The following is a 16,780-nucleotide window of genomic DNA, read 5'->3' on the forward strand; positions in this document are numbered from 1 at the left end:
ACAGGTCGTAAAATATATATACTCAGAAACAAACCTTGTAGAAACGTTATTGGTCGATGCATAGGGTTTCTCCTCGTCTGTGGTATCAATTATATCTTGTGTTTCTATATGATATATATCATACTAGGGGAGATAATCGCTGTAGAGGCAAGTCCGATTTGCAATGGTAAATCCATTCGTCACCACTCGCCCCTTTGTGTATCCTGCAAGAAGACCCGTCCCCTTTCGATGAATGTTATGGGCGAAAATTACGACAAACCAATCAGAATGCGTGTATGATTTCAAGTTCTTCGTCAAACAATCCCTCAGAAATATTTTTGCATCTAGAAATGTACCTAAGGCAGAGTGATATGTGTTCAACCATACTGTATAATTCCGATGTCCTTTGAATTGCATCTGAAATATAAATAATATATTGGGAAATATATGAGAACCACTGAGCAACGATTTGACAATTGTTTTAGGTATGCCCGTTTGCGCTAAGACGGTACCCGGTCGCACGAGGGGCTTGAATCGCTATTCGGCTTGTCGCGGAATAACACGAGTTGGTCACGAATGTGGTAAATCAAGACATCTACAGCGAAATCACGAGTCACCCTCGTGATCCCTGACTCGTATTGTGAAACTCCAGCTTAACGTCACAATGCCCCTTTTCCATATCCTTAGGGCAGTCGGGGGTTGCAACAAACATTTTTGGAATTAGGGTCGTATCTGAGATACCAGAATGAATCCATTAAAATAGCCAAAATACGAGTTTCTAGTATGCTGTCACAGAAGTGATACCCTAAGGGTCTCACAAATGTACTTGGAACTTGGGGAAACGTTCTGCGCACACTTCGGCCAGCTTAAATATATGCGCGTGGACTTTTTCCCACTCTTTGTCCCATTTCTTCCCCTGGCCTATATTTGAAATTACTGCCCAGGATCTGCTCTTTCCACAGACACCATACTGTAAGGAGTTTCGATATTGGTCTTGAAGTATATGTTGTTCTTGACAGACAGTTAAAAATCACTGAAAAATATGATTATTTTGTTAGAACTTCAAATGGCTGTAAAATCATTAATTTGGTGGTTTTGATCTATTATAGTGATACATGACTGCACATTTCCGATAGCTTTCCGTATATCTATAACACATGGTATGGTTCATATGACCAGCCCCAAATGCATAATGGTCGGAACGTTTGAACCTGGCATGGACGTGAAGAGGATATTCCAAACGAAAACCAAGCAGACTTAATAAGTTTATACTATTTGTCGTGATCTGTTTATCCAACAATCAGCTCTCCGTGTTTTTTAAGCTCATGCGCTTTGTCTGTTCTGCCTAGACACCGCAATCCGCAATCTACCTTACTTCGTCAGCATTATGCGTAAGGGGCTTGTCTGCTGTCGCAACTGAGTTTTCTTCAGTTTATAAGTTCGACATGATCCACCCTCTGTCTTACCTCGATGGATGGGTCATTGAGTGGATAGTTGTACGCCGCTGTAAACTGTATTTCAGTAATTTCACGGCGCTGTGTGAAGTACGTGCGGGCAAATCTGGGATTCGAACCTAGGAACATGGTATCCTGACACAGTTAAGGGAATCAGCACTGCTCCGAAAGAGTGTGTGTGTGTGTCATATATATATATATATATATATATATATATATGAAAAAAGAGGGGCAAGGGAGAGGGAGCGGAGAAAGGAAGAGAGAGTGCAAGATAGATGGGAGGGGAGAGAGAAAGAGAGATGGTAGAGAGGAAGAGAGAGTGCAAGATAGATGGGTGGGAAAGAGAGAGTTGGTAGAGAGGATGAGAGAGTGCAAGATGGATGGGAAGGGAGAGTGAAAGAGAGATGGAAGAGAGAGGAAGAGAGAGTGCAAGATAGAGGGAGTGGGAGTGACGATAGATGGAGGAATAGAGGGCTAAAGACAGAAAACTGGGAGGGGTGTTAGGTACTTTTTCTAACGCGGGTAGTTATAATCAGTAGGCATCGTGGATTCGTACGAACGATCATCAGATCGGAGCTCAGCGCCTCAGTTACGGGAGACTTGTCTGAGAGTTCAACCACCTTAGACCACTGGCACAACGTGCCCTAAATACTTTACAGATCACCATGAAAGAGTTTCTCTCATTGCAGACAGAATAGGTTTGCGGTCACTGTTTTCGAAACATACAGTATTTGTTTTACCAGCGGACAGTTATTTATTTTCAAAACCTGAGGCATTTTTTCAGCATTTTCTGAAACATAGTTTTACTATTTTTTCAAAATATCAAATGGGCGGATCCTTATAGTTGTATATTGCACGACGCATATTCACAAAAGTGTTGAAATTCCGTGATCGTTTACAAGCAAAGAGAATTCAAACATCACTATTTCATGATATAAAACATATAAATACATGTTTGCCAAAAGCAAAAAAAATCCTCCATACTGAGGCTTCTTAATTCGACTAACACCTTTGTGACGTAGCTTAGATTCTTACTGGATCAACCTTACGTTAGTCTGTAGGAGTATGACGTCAGAACGGAAACGTGACGTCGCATTTTAGCGTTGCTTTGACACGACGTTAAAGGAATGGACCGTTTTCATCTTGTACTCAGTTTTCAGCTAAAAAAACAAAGAGACTGACATTTCAACATTTATGTTGTCATGTTTTTAGGTTATTTTTATTGTAAATGTGTTTTGACCTTTACGTATTCTCCGCATGACTCCGAAGGACACTACATGGAGTTTTAATCCCAACCTTAACGTTTCTCGCAATCGACAAATCAATGATTTGAAAAAAAACGATATCTCCTGAGATGGCCAGTATTGAACAGTAAATCTGACTGATTGTTATGATCATTCCTGTATCTGGACCAAATATGGCCAGTCACCAAATCGCCATTCCGTATGCCTCTATTCAATATATAACATGTGCCTCTTTGCAGGCCTGAGATGGACCGTCCACTCCATTACGAATGATGAACTCGAATGCTTTTATCAAGATGGCAAAACGTGACAAGGATTTTTTCCATAGCAAAACCAATCGTTTTATCTCAATTAAAGATACACACATTGATCTCAAATGAAATTATGTTCTCTGATCTCTTGGCGTCTTCAAGCACACTTTGACCTTTCTATGTTTGTCTTTATATCCAACTCCGGACTTGGAATTAGTTATAATTAGACATGTTTAACAGAGACCAGAAAACCAGACACAACTGACACTGATGCGATTGATTGAGTAACACAAATTGATGCCAATCCAACTACTGTCTCTCCGCCGTGGAATCGTTCTTTACAACTTATCGTGATGACAAAATTCCTCAGGATATTAACAGTGTTACATTTTCAAACTTTGTAGAAGCGTACATTAATACATACCAAAGTTGCGACAATTATAATTACCAAGAGTGGAACACGCATTCCCCGACTGTGGCTGTAGAATAGACTGTAAACCTCGGTAAATATTCCAGGATGCAATAAATGGAAGCAAACGTTTTCAAGGACAGGGGTGGTGTGGTAGCTTCCGGGAGTTCACTGACAAAACAAATGTAAAAATGTTGATCTTCATCACAAAGAGCATTTATGTGAAATTTGGGGATTTACATTAAGGCACGAATTGGGCTTCTCCGTGGGCAACATTAGTACTCCCCTTGATGATCTGTTTCATCATGTATAATGAATAGGAATTTCTGCTCGAACTGGCAAACTGAAACAGGGAATCCTCAGGGAGTTTCAAGTTTATCAATGATCTGATATCGTTCAATAATAGCCAAATAGCCAATTCCCTCCATTGATTTATCTACTAGAAAACAACAGTGAACCAGTAGCGCAAACCACGTACCTTACTAAAAAGAAACGTCTACAAAGTACTTTACTGAGGGGAAGCGTCTACAATGTACCTTACTATTAGTAAGTAGAAGCGTCCACAACGTCCCCTACTAAGACGTCGAGCCAAACACTTACCGAACTCCCACCCTGTCAGTTACAAAGTTGCATAGCGTCCATAACGCACCTTACTAGGTATAAGTGTCCTCAACGTACCTTATTACGTTGTAGCTACCGCAAAGTACCTTACTATGTAGTAGTGTTTAGTGCAGTACTATTGTATCACACCACGCTGCAATACATTAAAACAAATCAATAAACAAGAATGCATCCATGCAATGTCGACAGAAAGGCCTAGACGAACAACATGCAGGTTGTAATTATAATAGTGAATGCACAAAGCAACACTTTAAAAATGCATCAAACACTCCATGAAGACATATTACAAATCAGTGACAAATCGGCGAAACAATTGTTAAAAACATCATTGAAGTGAAATAGAAATCAAAAAACGCTTCACAGGCTGAAAATCAAACCCGTTTCTTCCACATGACCAGAGAACATGAAACCACCCTACCGCCCTAACCAGTATGGGAACTTGCAAAACTAAACGACTGAACACAGGGACTGAAATCAGCCACCGATACCAACAAAGATTGCCACCATTGGTGTCTTGCACATGATACAGCAAATTTCTGTTCGTCTGTGCCCTCGAACAAAACATACGCTGCTCAATACTAATTTCTATTTGACCATCTGTTCTAGACACCAGGCCACGCAAAGGCCACCGGGGGACAGACCCTTACCAGTATGATGAATAACTGCCACACTCAACCCGACAAATGAAAAATGTAATATTCTTTGTAATTGATTAAACTGACAATGTAAATCTGTTGCACCGAAATGATTGATCAGCTTAAAGAGATACGGGTTTTTCACGCATTTTCTGCAGGAGATCTCATCAAAGTAAGTCTACAAAAAGTCAATTCGTTTCCCGATTTGAATTCAAAGAGAGGCATCAGTGACTGAACTAAACAAAATTCTTCATCTGCTCGTTGAGGATTCGGAATTTGTCTCAAAGAATTATAGCGAGCTTTGAACGAAACTTGCTCTTGCAAAGCCGGATTTGTGTGGATGAAGAAGATTTGTTTCACAATCAAACATAAAAGGGATAAAACAGCCTCGAAATCATTGTGCCAATATTTCGACAACGACTTTTGATGCGGCTGAAATGTTCGCGATCATCCATCAGTAATGTGTGACGTTAACATTCTGCATGATGAAATAGAAGTGACTCTGACTTCCGAATCTTAAACAGGAACTACACATGGAGTGTAAGGAAATATTTTTTTTATAGATATTGGTCATCTATGTTCAAGTTGTCCAGTAACACCAATCCTATTCAGTACAACTGGATCCAGTGGATACCTGTCTAACCATTAATCCAAAGTTTCCTATCTGTTCTGTAGTTTTATAAACCTCACGCACGGCGTACTGGTATGAATCAGGATCAGGCAAAATAATGATGACAAGCATTCCTATAAAATGGACGCACTTCTTAAAACCGCATTTTTTCTGAAGATCCATTCAAACATACTCAGTTAGCTCTTCCAAAGTTTTCTACAAATACTGCCTTCACGACGTCAACGAAAGCGTCAAAATGTGCTATGTCTGGAGAAAACAGCCTCTCCACAACAGTAGAGCGTTAACAGTTCTGAATTCATTTTTCACTGTCACATGCCGCGTAATCTATAGGTACATTACAAGGGTTAGGGCAAAACGGTTGACGTCACTGTGACCTTCGGGCATTTTTTGAAGGCCACAGTCTTACGTCACATCCCCAATGCGATTGAAAAGACTTCGTTTCGAACAGCAGTGTAGTCGCATGTCATTCAAACTATGTAAATCAGTTATTCAATATTTTGTAATGTTATAAACAGACAAAATATAGGCATGCAAATTACTAAACGACATTGTATATCACTGCATATATCATAATAAAAACATATTCTAGTCGCAACAGCATGATCTAGTCATACCAAAAGACATATTTGTTGTTACCCTGTCTGGCGCTCGGCATTAAGGGGCTAAAAAAAGGACTGGTCAGCTCGGAGTCAGCCACACACACACATATGGGGGAGCCGAGTGGGTAAAGCGTTCGCTCGTTGCGCGGAAAGCCCGAAATTACCACGTATAGATGCAATGCCTAAAGCCCATTTCTGTGTCCCAAGGCCGTTATATTGCAGGAGTATTTCTAAGACAAACGGCGTAAAACCATATTCGTTTACACACTAAGTTCCCACGATCGACATTATGGTGCCCCATCTCTGGATGGTAAGGTTTGTGGCCTGTTGAAATATACTTTCATCGTTTTAACCATATTGATCCATTACTGTATTTATTTGGCTTGGTTCATGTACATAACAGATGTGATATATGGCCACTGTTAGGTCACTGTTACTGCAATAATACTCTTGCTCTACCCCAAAGAAGTTGATGACAACTCGGCTACTTTTATATCACTATACTTAATTTTTCGTGCCTCAACTATAGTAATATGAAAACATCGGGTGGTCCTTATCTTCTTGTGAGTAGCATATGATAATGTTGAAATATAGCAATATAGCCCGTACGACGTGAAGTCACTTGAATTGGTTGGTTGGTTTGTTGTTTTACGCAGCTCTCAGCAATATTCCAGCTATTGCTGAGTGGAAATTCATCAAGTCATCAAGAGAAGACATAAGGAAAATACAAAAAAAACGGTTTGTTAATTATGGATGCTTCACGTATATATTGAAACTATTATAGCCACATCTTGGCAAAAACATCGATAACGCAATACCCCCGAGACTGATACTTCAATTTGACAAATACCAGACGCTTTGAAATATCGGACTTTACAATCAAACTAGTGTCAATCCTTGGATTGGAGCGTATTATCTACCACCATAGAAATAATTCTCTTTAAAAAAGGAGCTATTTATATGACATTGAGTTACCCGTAGTCAAGCAGAACAACGGTACTTCACCAATGTGACAGTAACGATTCTATTAGAACAAGATTGCTGCATAGTCTTAATGACAGTCATCGAGTCATACACAGACGTTGGGCGTGACCTACATAGGGCACTAGAAAATCCCATTGGCATACGTCAGCAGTACAGCCTCTTGTTTAAACATGTCAAGTTATTCGAGCAAACACTGAGTAGCGCCTTTCTTGCGGTACCCTCATGCGGGTCGATGGTTGGTCTTAAGTGATGCAACAAATTAAGGACTTTCGGCTGAAGGAGGTTTCAATTTGTACATTTACAAATGAATTGTCATCCTAGTACCATAAAGCGGGTAAATCAATGATGATGTTCTGGGTGAGATGTTATAATTCAGCGACTCGTCTTCCCATCACATATTATCACCAAATATATGACAGGGGTTCAAAAACACTAGTAATACCGTTTGATATATTGATAAACAAGTATTGGAACTGTGATAAATCTCGAATGTCACTCTGTATGAACTTGACTGTCTGTTCCATACAATGATCATCTAAATCCCTGTTTGGAAAGAACAACATTTCATTTTTGAATCTCAGTGAGACCTGGGATACATTGCCTCTTGTCAGCAGTTGCACGATTTCCATGAATTGTCAATACCGAAGTTTATTTTATATTTAGTCTTCAGCCGAAATCACGAAAAGAAGATGAAAATCTTGATGGAGGAAATTGGTTTTGACAAGATGGATTTGAAGATTTATTGCTTCTGACTGTAAACAGCTACGCGTTTCGACCTCGAAATTCACTTTCCATGTTCCCAAAAAACTGCTTCAGGAGATCGACAGTCTGTTATCAAAAGATGCAACCTATCACCATATAATGAACACCTCCTTATAGTTTATATAGATTATGTGTGTTCACTGAGACACACATTTACGTATGATAAATGGTAAGGGTGGATATGATGTGACATGACCATGGCCATTTGTCTTTGAATCAGCTTCATACCAGGTGTCAACGTTTGGAACTCAATTCACCCTCAGAAAAAACATCCGCACCCAAACGGCAAGAAGTTCCGTAAACGCTAACCGAGACGTCACCAAGGAACGGCCACCACGCTGATTTACTGGAGTCTGTGATTGGGGCCATTAGAAATATCTATCCGTCAGGCGAGTTAACAACGCCCTAAATAACGATTGCCCGCTCAAAGTTATTCTCGCCCCGTCGAGCTCTACAGAGCGCCAATCATGGGGACAGGGGATACAACGTTCACAACACGAATCGATCGACGACGAGATACTCAAAGAGTAATTTGCACACCGCAGGATTGACGAGACCTTTATAACAATAAACATTCAAATGTTTTATTGAGGGATAACTTATCTCCATATAAATCCTTCCTGTTGCAATTTCTTTATCATTGTTCGGTTTAGTCTGTCTGATCGTTAAGCGAAAGCGTTCTGAAGTTGGCCTGGGTGTTGCTCTGGCTTCATTTGAGGGGAAGGCGTCTTTATTTACTCTAACAGAGGTTCTGATCGTTGCCCGGACTGGTCCCTGTAATTGGCATCCGCATCAGTTAGTGGTCCACCTCGGCTGTGTTTACTGGACGTGGGTTGGCGTTGGTAGCAAGGAAAATTCCTACTCCACAATCTAGGGAAGACATTTCGTCTGATTGTCTTACGTTCGTAAGTCTTAGCTTGACCTTTGGGATGATTTTTGTAAAAGTGAGTGTAGGGCCAACTGCTTAGTGTGCATTGATGCTACCTGGTAATCGTCGATGGTCTCATTCATATATGATTGAGATGTGTGTCTTTAGGATTTGAATAGCATGTGATTTCATTAGGCGTTGCTTTGACTACATTTCGAGGAGACTCTGACGTAGATAGGCGACAAGTGCGTGTCACACAAGTCTCCACACTTGCTGATACATAGAACTTCCGATTTGTTGCATTGAGTTTGAGAACCATATTGAAGGATGTAGTTGCAGCACTAGTAGTAGTAGTAGTGGAAGTGGTGGTAGTAGTAGTAGTAGTAGTGAGTGAGTGAATGCAATTTTAAGCCACGTAGGCAATATTTCAGCCATAGCGTGACAATAGTAGTAGTAGTAGTAGTAGTAGTAGTTGTTGTTGTTGTTGTGACAGTAACAGTATAAGTAGTGGTAGTAGTAGAATAGTAGTGATAGTAATGGTGTTGTAGTTATAGTAGTGGTAGTAGCAGTAGTAGTAGTGGTGGTGTTGGTACAGTGGTCGAAGTCTTCGCCAAACGCTGTGCCGAGCTCCAACCCTTAGCCGTGCTAAAATCAGCTGATAGTGGGATAGAATACCAGATCCGATTATGACCCTTGGTTTGCAACCACTTTACATGTTCTTAGGATTTCTTACCAAGCTTTACGAAAGCTAGCAACCTTTAACAAGATATGATTATTCTTATGTGATGTGTTTAACGTACAGTGTTTCGGCGGCTGTGTTCAACCTAGTAAAGTTTTGATACGTTTGTAGTTTTGGGTCCAAATCCAGTCTTCAAGGTATACTTAATATATATAATAATAAGTATCTGCTATTTTATTTATCAAAGCAACCTGTGTAAAAAAATAAGAAAACAACTACGCGACAGCATGGGCAGATACAGCTTTTTTGTAAAAAGGGTGGGGGGGGGTGCACAATTAAGATCTATTTATTGTCTTTGGTGGTAATTTATACAGAAATCTAGATTTTTTTCGAAATGTAAATTAACGCACAAACCCCATCCCCCCTCCTCTGTATCCGCCCATGGACAGTGTACATATATTTACGCCAGTAAATGTCAATGCATATGTCCCCGGGGAGTTTCAGTTTTCGGTGTCTCAAAACTTTACAATGCGATTTACGCGGTAATTTGGAGTGAAGGAAACCTTCATCAAACGATACAACGTCCGAAGATCATCCACTTGTTCTCTGTGTTACCGTCAATATCCTCTCTACATGAAACATGGATATAAAGAGGCGAGGTGTCAAACCTCATCAAAAAAATTCAAATATAGACAATAAGATTATGCTTTGGACAAAATTCTGAAATGTATTTTGCGAGTGTCTACTCTCAAGGATTTAGCACGTGGGGTATGAAAGGTCATGTGACTAATTTCTCGAAGGCAATTGGTCGTTGGTAATTGAAAATCAATCGTAAATTCATTATCTGTTCTGTCGAGCTTGCCAAACACTAGGGACAATTGATGACTCAATTAGCGCTGTCTGTTCCATCGGTAATTTTCCACACAAAAATAATCAAAAATACCCCCCACGTCACAGTAGGTCTGTTTCCCTTAAGAAAGCCGTCTATACACCTCAGAACAGAGACGACCAGCGAGGTCCCATAAATAATGTCACGTTAATTTACATGAATACATCTAAACGCATTGCTATATCAACAGGCGTCTCGCAAGCTCTTTGCAAAGCCTTTTGAACCCAGATTGAGCCTCAAGAACTTGTTCTGTCGTCGGAAATAGTAGGGCAAATGGGGTGCAAGATTATAACACACACCAGGGGAGTCCAATTGACGACCGTGCGGCAATACAAGCCACGTTGATCAAATGGTCCGGCAGCCATGTGTTCATATTTGTAAAAGCTTATATTGAAATAGTGAGACTTACAATGTACTGGAACCTTCTAACTGTGGTTCTACATTCTTACACCATAACCGATTTATGTTACATACTTGATGTTCCATATACGGGATATGATCTATTAGAAAATGGTATGTATATTTTTAAATATCTCTTTCTCTATTCAAAATAAGTACAGAATAAACCCATAAAATGGATGGTAGGATTCCCCGTTAAATCGCCCGGATTAATGATTGTTAGCCTGATAGCCTTATCGAAGCATGTGACTGGAGGACTTTTCGGTCTATCATTAGATGCTCCAAACGCAATATACACGATTTCACGAACCATATAAACTCAACTGCCGAGCAAACAGAGGTTAACAACCATGTTTGATGGTGGCTAAAAATGTGTTTTCGATTGCGATGCATTTGATACGGGCATCAATATGTATATAGGGACCACCTTTAAGTTGTATATTTCATACGCTGATAATAATAATTCGTGAATAAAATGGCGTAAAGACGTCGCGTGTTTAATGCCATGGCGTTTCATTCTCATGTCGGTGGAAGAGCGAACGTTTGCAAATATGGATAATGCATCCAAAATGAGTATTGGGCTTACAAACAAAGGATTATACTAGTATTAGTGTCTTAAGGTATTGGGCATAATGTGGTGACGGTGAGTTAGTGAGTGAGCAATATTCCAGAAAATTCTCGGTTCAAGATACCAGAAACGAGATCCACAATATCTCCATGCAGGGAATCGATCTCGATGTGACGAGCGAACGCTTTAATCGCGAAGCTACCCGCCTGACCAAAATATTGATGGATCAATGGTGAAGAAAATACTTTCTAATGAAGAAAGCATTGCATTGCCGCCACTATTAGTGATTGGACACATGTGTCCATGTCATCACACCTTGCTGATAACATACTACAGTTAGAAAGTCACTTATTATGTAGTATTCACAAACATGACTGAATGACAAGAGGGATGACTTCACCCTTTTGATAGTCAACATTCCACAAGCTGCACAAAGGTTGTTTGCTCAAGGTAAGAGCATTCAAGGCCTTAGGAAAGGCTTTCAAAGCGTTTTATGGTAGACATTTGGAGGATGTTTCCAAACTTTGACGCATCAGTGACTAAAATGTCCGATGCAATTCCCAATTTGTACCGTGTGTTCCCGTGTTTGTTCGTACAGTTGACTCTTTAAGAAGGGATTTCTGATGACTATGGAAAGTGTTTTGTCGCTTTTATTTATTCGAACACTTCTCCTGGTGATGGACAGCAGTGTTAATATATGTCTAGGTATGGATGTATGTAGCAGAAAACGTAGATTGTAACTTACATGCTTTACAGATGTTACGGGTGCTTCCAGTAGTGCTAATATCGCACTCGGGAAGGCATTTTCACGTGACGAACCATCTAAAATTACCATTATTATACTTAAAAACAACACTGTTGATTTCTCCGAGTCCGCTATGAATGTTACGTCAAGTAAATATCATTCGGGCATAATCATGCTTTTATTCCGAAACATCAACATTCATGTTGTCAAGGCGAGATCTGCATAGATACAAATCTAACACAGTACTTTTCAGTGGACCAACTCCGCCTTATAAAGGTCATGTGAAAATGACGACTATTTTCAGCAGTTTAGGAAACGTATCCGGTCTTGATAGAATCAAGATAAATGAAAATCCATTCGTGTATTTGATGATGCATAGATATCACACGTTTATAATGGATGTGCACATTACGCCAATATGTCAGTCGCGCATCAATAACATCGTAACTGCATGTCCGACTGATGCATGATCACAATAACATTAATTTTATTATTACTGAGTCATGTAACTGTAATTTACACTGGACGTCGTGATATGCAACAAAGATAATGTCCCTTGGGTGAAGGTGTGAATCACACATAACGCCACTTTGAACAGTATTAAAGTCATATCACAGCGTGTCGGCTTTGTGTGTGAAGAAACCGCGAATTGATGCAAGTGAAACGCTTGAGATATAATCAGGACGAAAAGGGATTCGAACACATGATCAGTGGTTCTGGTATGCCTAACGGACGCATCTCTGCACAGCGAATTGGGGTGCCTTACATGACTGTGTCAATCCTGCCCACAAAGCACTGTAGAGGGCACCATGCAAGCCCTGTACTTCAAAACTACAAGCTCGATAATATGGAAGACTGTATGCACTGGCACCAAAAGCATCTCAAATATCAGCGTCAGTCAACAATCAACTTTGCATTGCCGTGAGGCAAAAGAAACATCTGCAGATATTATCAAGGGCGTCCTTCAGCGATATCGTCGCCATTATTCCAACAGCAATCGTATATCGTAAATATTGGGATGCAAAAAGTCGGTTTTCCATATTTATTCACACCTCAGCTTTTCTTATGAGTGATGTATATTTTGCATAATTGTACAATGTACATAAAAGAGTTTGACATGATGAAGCTGCAGAATTGCGGCAATAAAAGTACGCAGATGCCAAAAAATGTCATATTTGAAGAAAGATATGAAATGTCGGGTGATTCAATTCTATGAATTTGACATAGATGTATTCCTCTTGTATTCAGTGACAATACTTTGTGTAAGATTTATACACTGATGTGGAGGATGTGGGGGCATGTGTGAGGTGTGTGTGTTCTTACGCTGTGTTCAGCTGCATCGAAAATATGTTTTTCTTATAGAATAATAATCAGACATACCAAAAGTATCAAACAAAACTGGTAAAACTTTTTACAATAAAGGTTGATTTATCTACCTTTCTCGTGGTGGTTTATGTCCCAGCATAACACGATCTGTAACAAAATATACGAACGTTTAATCAAAGCTTGTGAGTTAATATCGTAGTTATATGGAAACTATATCATGGTAACCTGTGAATTAAAGCGACAAAAACACTTCTCATAATCCTTAGAAATTCCGAGTAAATAATAAGCATGTTTTTATGAATTACTGTCAAATGATGATACCAAGTGTTCTCTAAAAGGTGAGAGCATTACCGTCATAAAAACACGCACGTCAAGTTTATTGTTCACCTTAAAAACACGGTAACCCATGGTGCAAGTCAAAATAGAGAATTGCATTGGACTGAATATTTAAGATGATGAAGCAGACAAATTAGTGGTCGATGCTCAATAGCCCAGAATCAGCACGATGGTCACACATGGAAGAGTTGTTAAATTACACACACCCTTTGTGACTGCCCATTCCCCTTCAGGTTTTAATATTTGTCAAGTTCCCTCACAACACATCATTGCATACTTAGCTTCTCCGTGAGTACATGTCTGCTAAAAAAGGGGTTACCTGATCAGTGATCTAAGATGTGAGTACGTTGGATTTAAAGCCACTTACTGTATTCCAGAGAGCGAGCACACGCTAGCACGGGTATGATTCCGACAAACCAAAGAACATTATTGAACCGAAAACAAGTTGGCCCTGGAACGACTTAGACTCTCAAGTCAAGTTGTAGGGTCTGAAACCCCACCGAGCTAGTGGAAGTTTCGACATGAGCATACTATTATTTGATGCAAGTTGGATTCTAAGTTGTTTTTTCAAGTTTTCAAAATAATTATGAAGACGATATTTAGTTTCGGGGTTATTCATGTTCTTTCGAAATTAAAACCCCACATTGCTGGAACGTCACGAGACAAGATCATTCGAAGTACAATTATTCCAAAATACAAGTACGTAAGTGGTTGCTGGACGGGAGATTCTTTGATACATGCTTTGCATCAAAGTTTTCTTGTCCTTCTTAAAATGCAAATACGATTTAACCAAATATCTGAATCACGACCTGCGATCTATAAAATTCATTTCAAATTTTAACAATTAAGGTTTTGATACTGAAGAACTACACGTATGTTTTTTTATAAGTATTGTGGCGTTTTGAACAAGTGCAACAAAGAGTAATCATGGTCTCGCATTTAATGCTAATATTTAATGATCCATCTTGTTTAACTTTAACAACATTAAAATCATAATGGTGCTCTCAAAGCATACACCAAAAGGGCCACAAGAAGAGAGGAACCTGTTGAACGTCTTCAAGAGTGGGTTAAGTCATTGCGTGATTTTGTCATTGAGAGAGTACACAAACTGAAATGGAGGTAACAGAATTGGAAAATCCCAATTCTGTCCCAGTCAGCTGTCATTCAGAGTCTGGCAACGTTTGTAGTTGTCCCACTGACAAGGCCTCAAATAGCATAACCAATGCATTGATTGTTTGATCAAAGAACTTGGTATAAGTGACATATCGCATTATGCCACATATAAGGCCAGTATGTTAACCAAGAATGAAATCTGCCCAAACCACCTATCAGTACAATCAACTTTTGGCTTGACTCTAAAACCTGAAGCTGTGTCCATTTCCATCATACAAAGAGTGATATATTGCTGGGTCAAGCAAATGAACCACCAAATATTTCTATATATTCACAGAAAGTATTTGAGACAAGTGGGATTAATATCACGTGGATTCTCAAAAAACTCAAAGGATTTTCTTGACTTTTTACAATCTTAGGAAAGAACCACGTTAAGGTCTGTCAAAACATTTGATTTATCAACTTTTTACACTTGGGAGAAAACTTCATTCCTTGATCCATGAGGTTTATGTGACAAAACGTGGTGATCATAGATACAGTTATGTATTTAGTGGTCAGGCCAATTTGTCAAAGATTAAAGCAAATGACATCTGAAGTTTAATGAGTAAACTTTATGTGAAAGGTTGGACTTCCTCGTCGAAGACATCTATGTAAAATTTGGGGAAAAGACATTTCGGCAAGAAGTGGACATCCCCATGGACACAAATTGTGCTCCATGGACAAAAATGATGCTCCCCTTCTTGCTGATCTGTTTCCAAAACGCAAATTTCTCTATATGTCTAGCAATATTCCTGCAGCTTAAAGGACGTGGTGTGACTTTTGCTCAGAAGTTGTTTGATCAAGGTTACACCGTCCAAGGCCTCAGTAAAGCTGTCAATAAGATATATGGTACATGTCGACATGTGGAGAACATTTCCAAATCTGACTTGAAGGACGTGATGTGACTTTTGCTGAGAAGTTGTTTGATCAAGGTTACACCGTCCAAGGCCTCCGTAAAGCTGTTAATAAGATATATGGTACATGTCGACATGTGGAGAACATTTCCAAATTTGACCGATACCCGATACTGTTCCTTATTTTGACTTGCACCATATGTTCCCGTATCTTTTTCAGGTGCACAGTTGGACTTTGCATGTGTTTGTGATGGGTGCCACGGGTGGGGCAGGATACGCTCGACATTTCGCGAAAATCTGTTATCATCACTCTTTGATTGTGAATCAGAAACACATGCTCGAAAGACAGGCACCATGTATAGCACAAATCTGGCGACGCTTGCGCTACCAAAAACCGCTTTCAACAAAAACACATCTAAGGACCACACAATACTCAACGAACAAATTGATAACAAAACAAACATGTTAATTACCAGAATGATAACACAGATAGCATATCAATGCATCCGATCGTGATATGTTAATGGGAGTTACCGGCCCAATCAAACTGGAAGTCCTAGCAAGTTTGATTCATGTCGTTCTAATACCACATTGCTTGTAAATTTTGTGACGTATATACATGTAAACTTAACAGTTAAATGTTCCCTCATTACAAAGAAACAATGTCTCAGTTTGAATTATGGATTCAACTTCAATGTCTAGTCCCTGACACAACCTTAGAAGCTTTGTATCACCTTTAAAAGGTATTATCAAACCAACCGTGTGGTATAGAATATCGCAACACAAGACAAAACCAATTTGAAAATATAATCATTTATATGGAGTATCTGACAGTATCCATAGGTACTGCCCGAAGGATGATGTAATGGTGTGATACCATTGGCGTACAATAGAAGAGCGGGAATGATCTTCCTGGTCACATACCACTGCCAGCAACGTCATAAGTTTGGAGGCAACGGAAACTGACAATTCAGACAGGTTGCTCACAACGTGGCAGGGGGCCAAGGAACAGAGTCCTCTGGCTTATCCTCTTGTATGTTCTCAAAAAAACTATTGTTTGAAATTTGGTTTCAAATGGCATTCAAATAAGGTCAGAGTTGCTGCGAACAAAGCGTGCTTCGGGGCAGGATAGCGACAGGGGGACTACAAATGCTGCAAGGAGCTGTTCTGTTGTGACAGTCACGGCAGCTGATTGGTTGGCGATGTCACTGTGTGGAGACATGGGGGGAAAGGGGAGAACGGGACATGACAAGAGATGCAAGGAAATGATCTCAAGACGGTGGAAAATGAGTATTTGAGAAACGTTTACTGCTCCTCAAACTTTAATGTATTTAATCCTGAGAGAAACTTGTCAACTGATAACGCGGTACTTTGCTTTTGGAGTTGCTTTTCCCT

The 16,780-nt window shown here is 39.7% G+C and overlaps 1 protein-coding gene across 1 annotated transcript in view; it reads right to left on the reverse strand.

Moving 5' to 3' along the window:
* Positions 1-16,780, reverse strand: part of LOC139468014 (glutamate receptor ionotropic, NMDA 2A-like) — a 200,111-nt gene that overhangs the window by 136,363 nt on the left and 46,968 nt on the right. The window contains exon 2 of the mRNA XM_071249667.1: positions 13,154-13,190. The gene's annotated coding sequence lies outside the window, so the exon portion shown is untranslated. The remainder of the gene's footprint in view (positions 1-13,153; positions 13,191-16,780) is intronic.

This window comes from Haliotis cracherodii, unplaced genomic scaffold (genome assembly GCF_022045235.1).
Source record: "Haliotis cracherodii isolate W230 unplaced genomic scaffold, xgHalCrac1.p SCAF_2, whole genome shotgun sequence".
NCBI classification, from domain to species: domain Eukaryota; kingdom Metazoa; phylum Mollusca; class Gastropoda; order Lepetellida; family Haliotidae; genus Haliotis; species Haliotis cracherodii.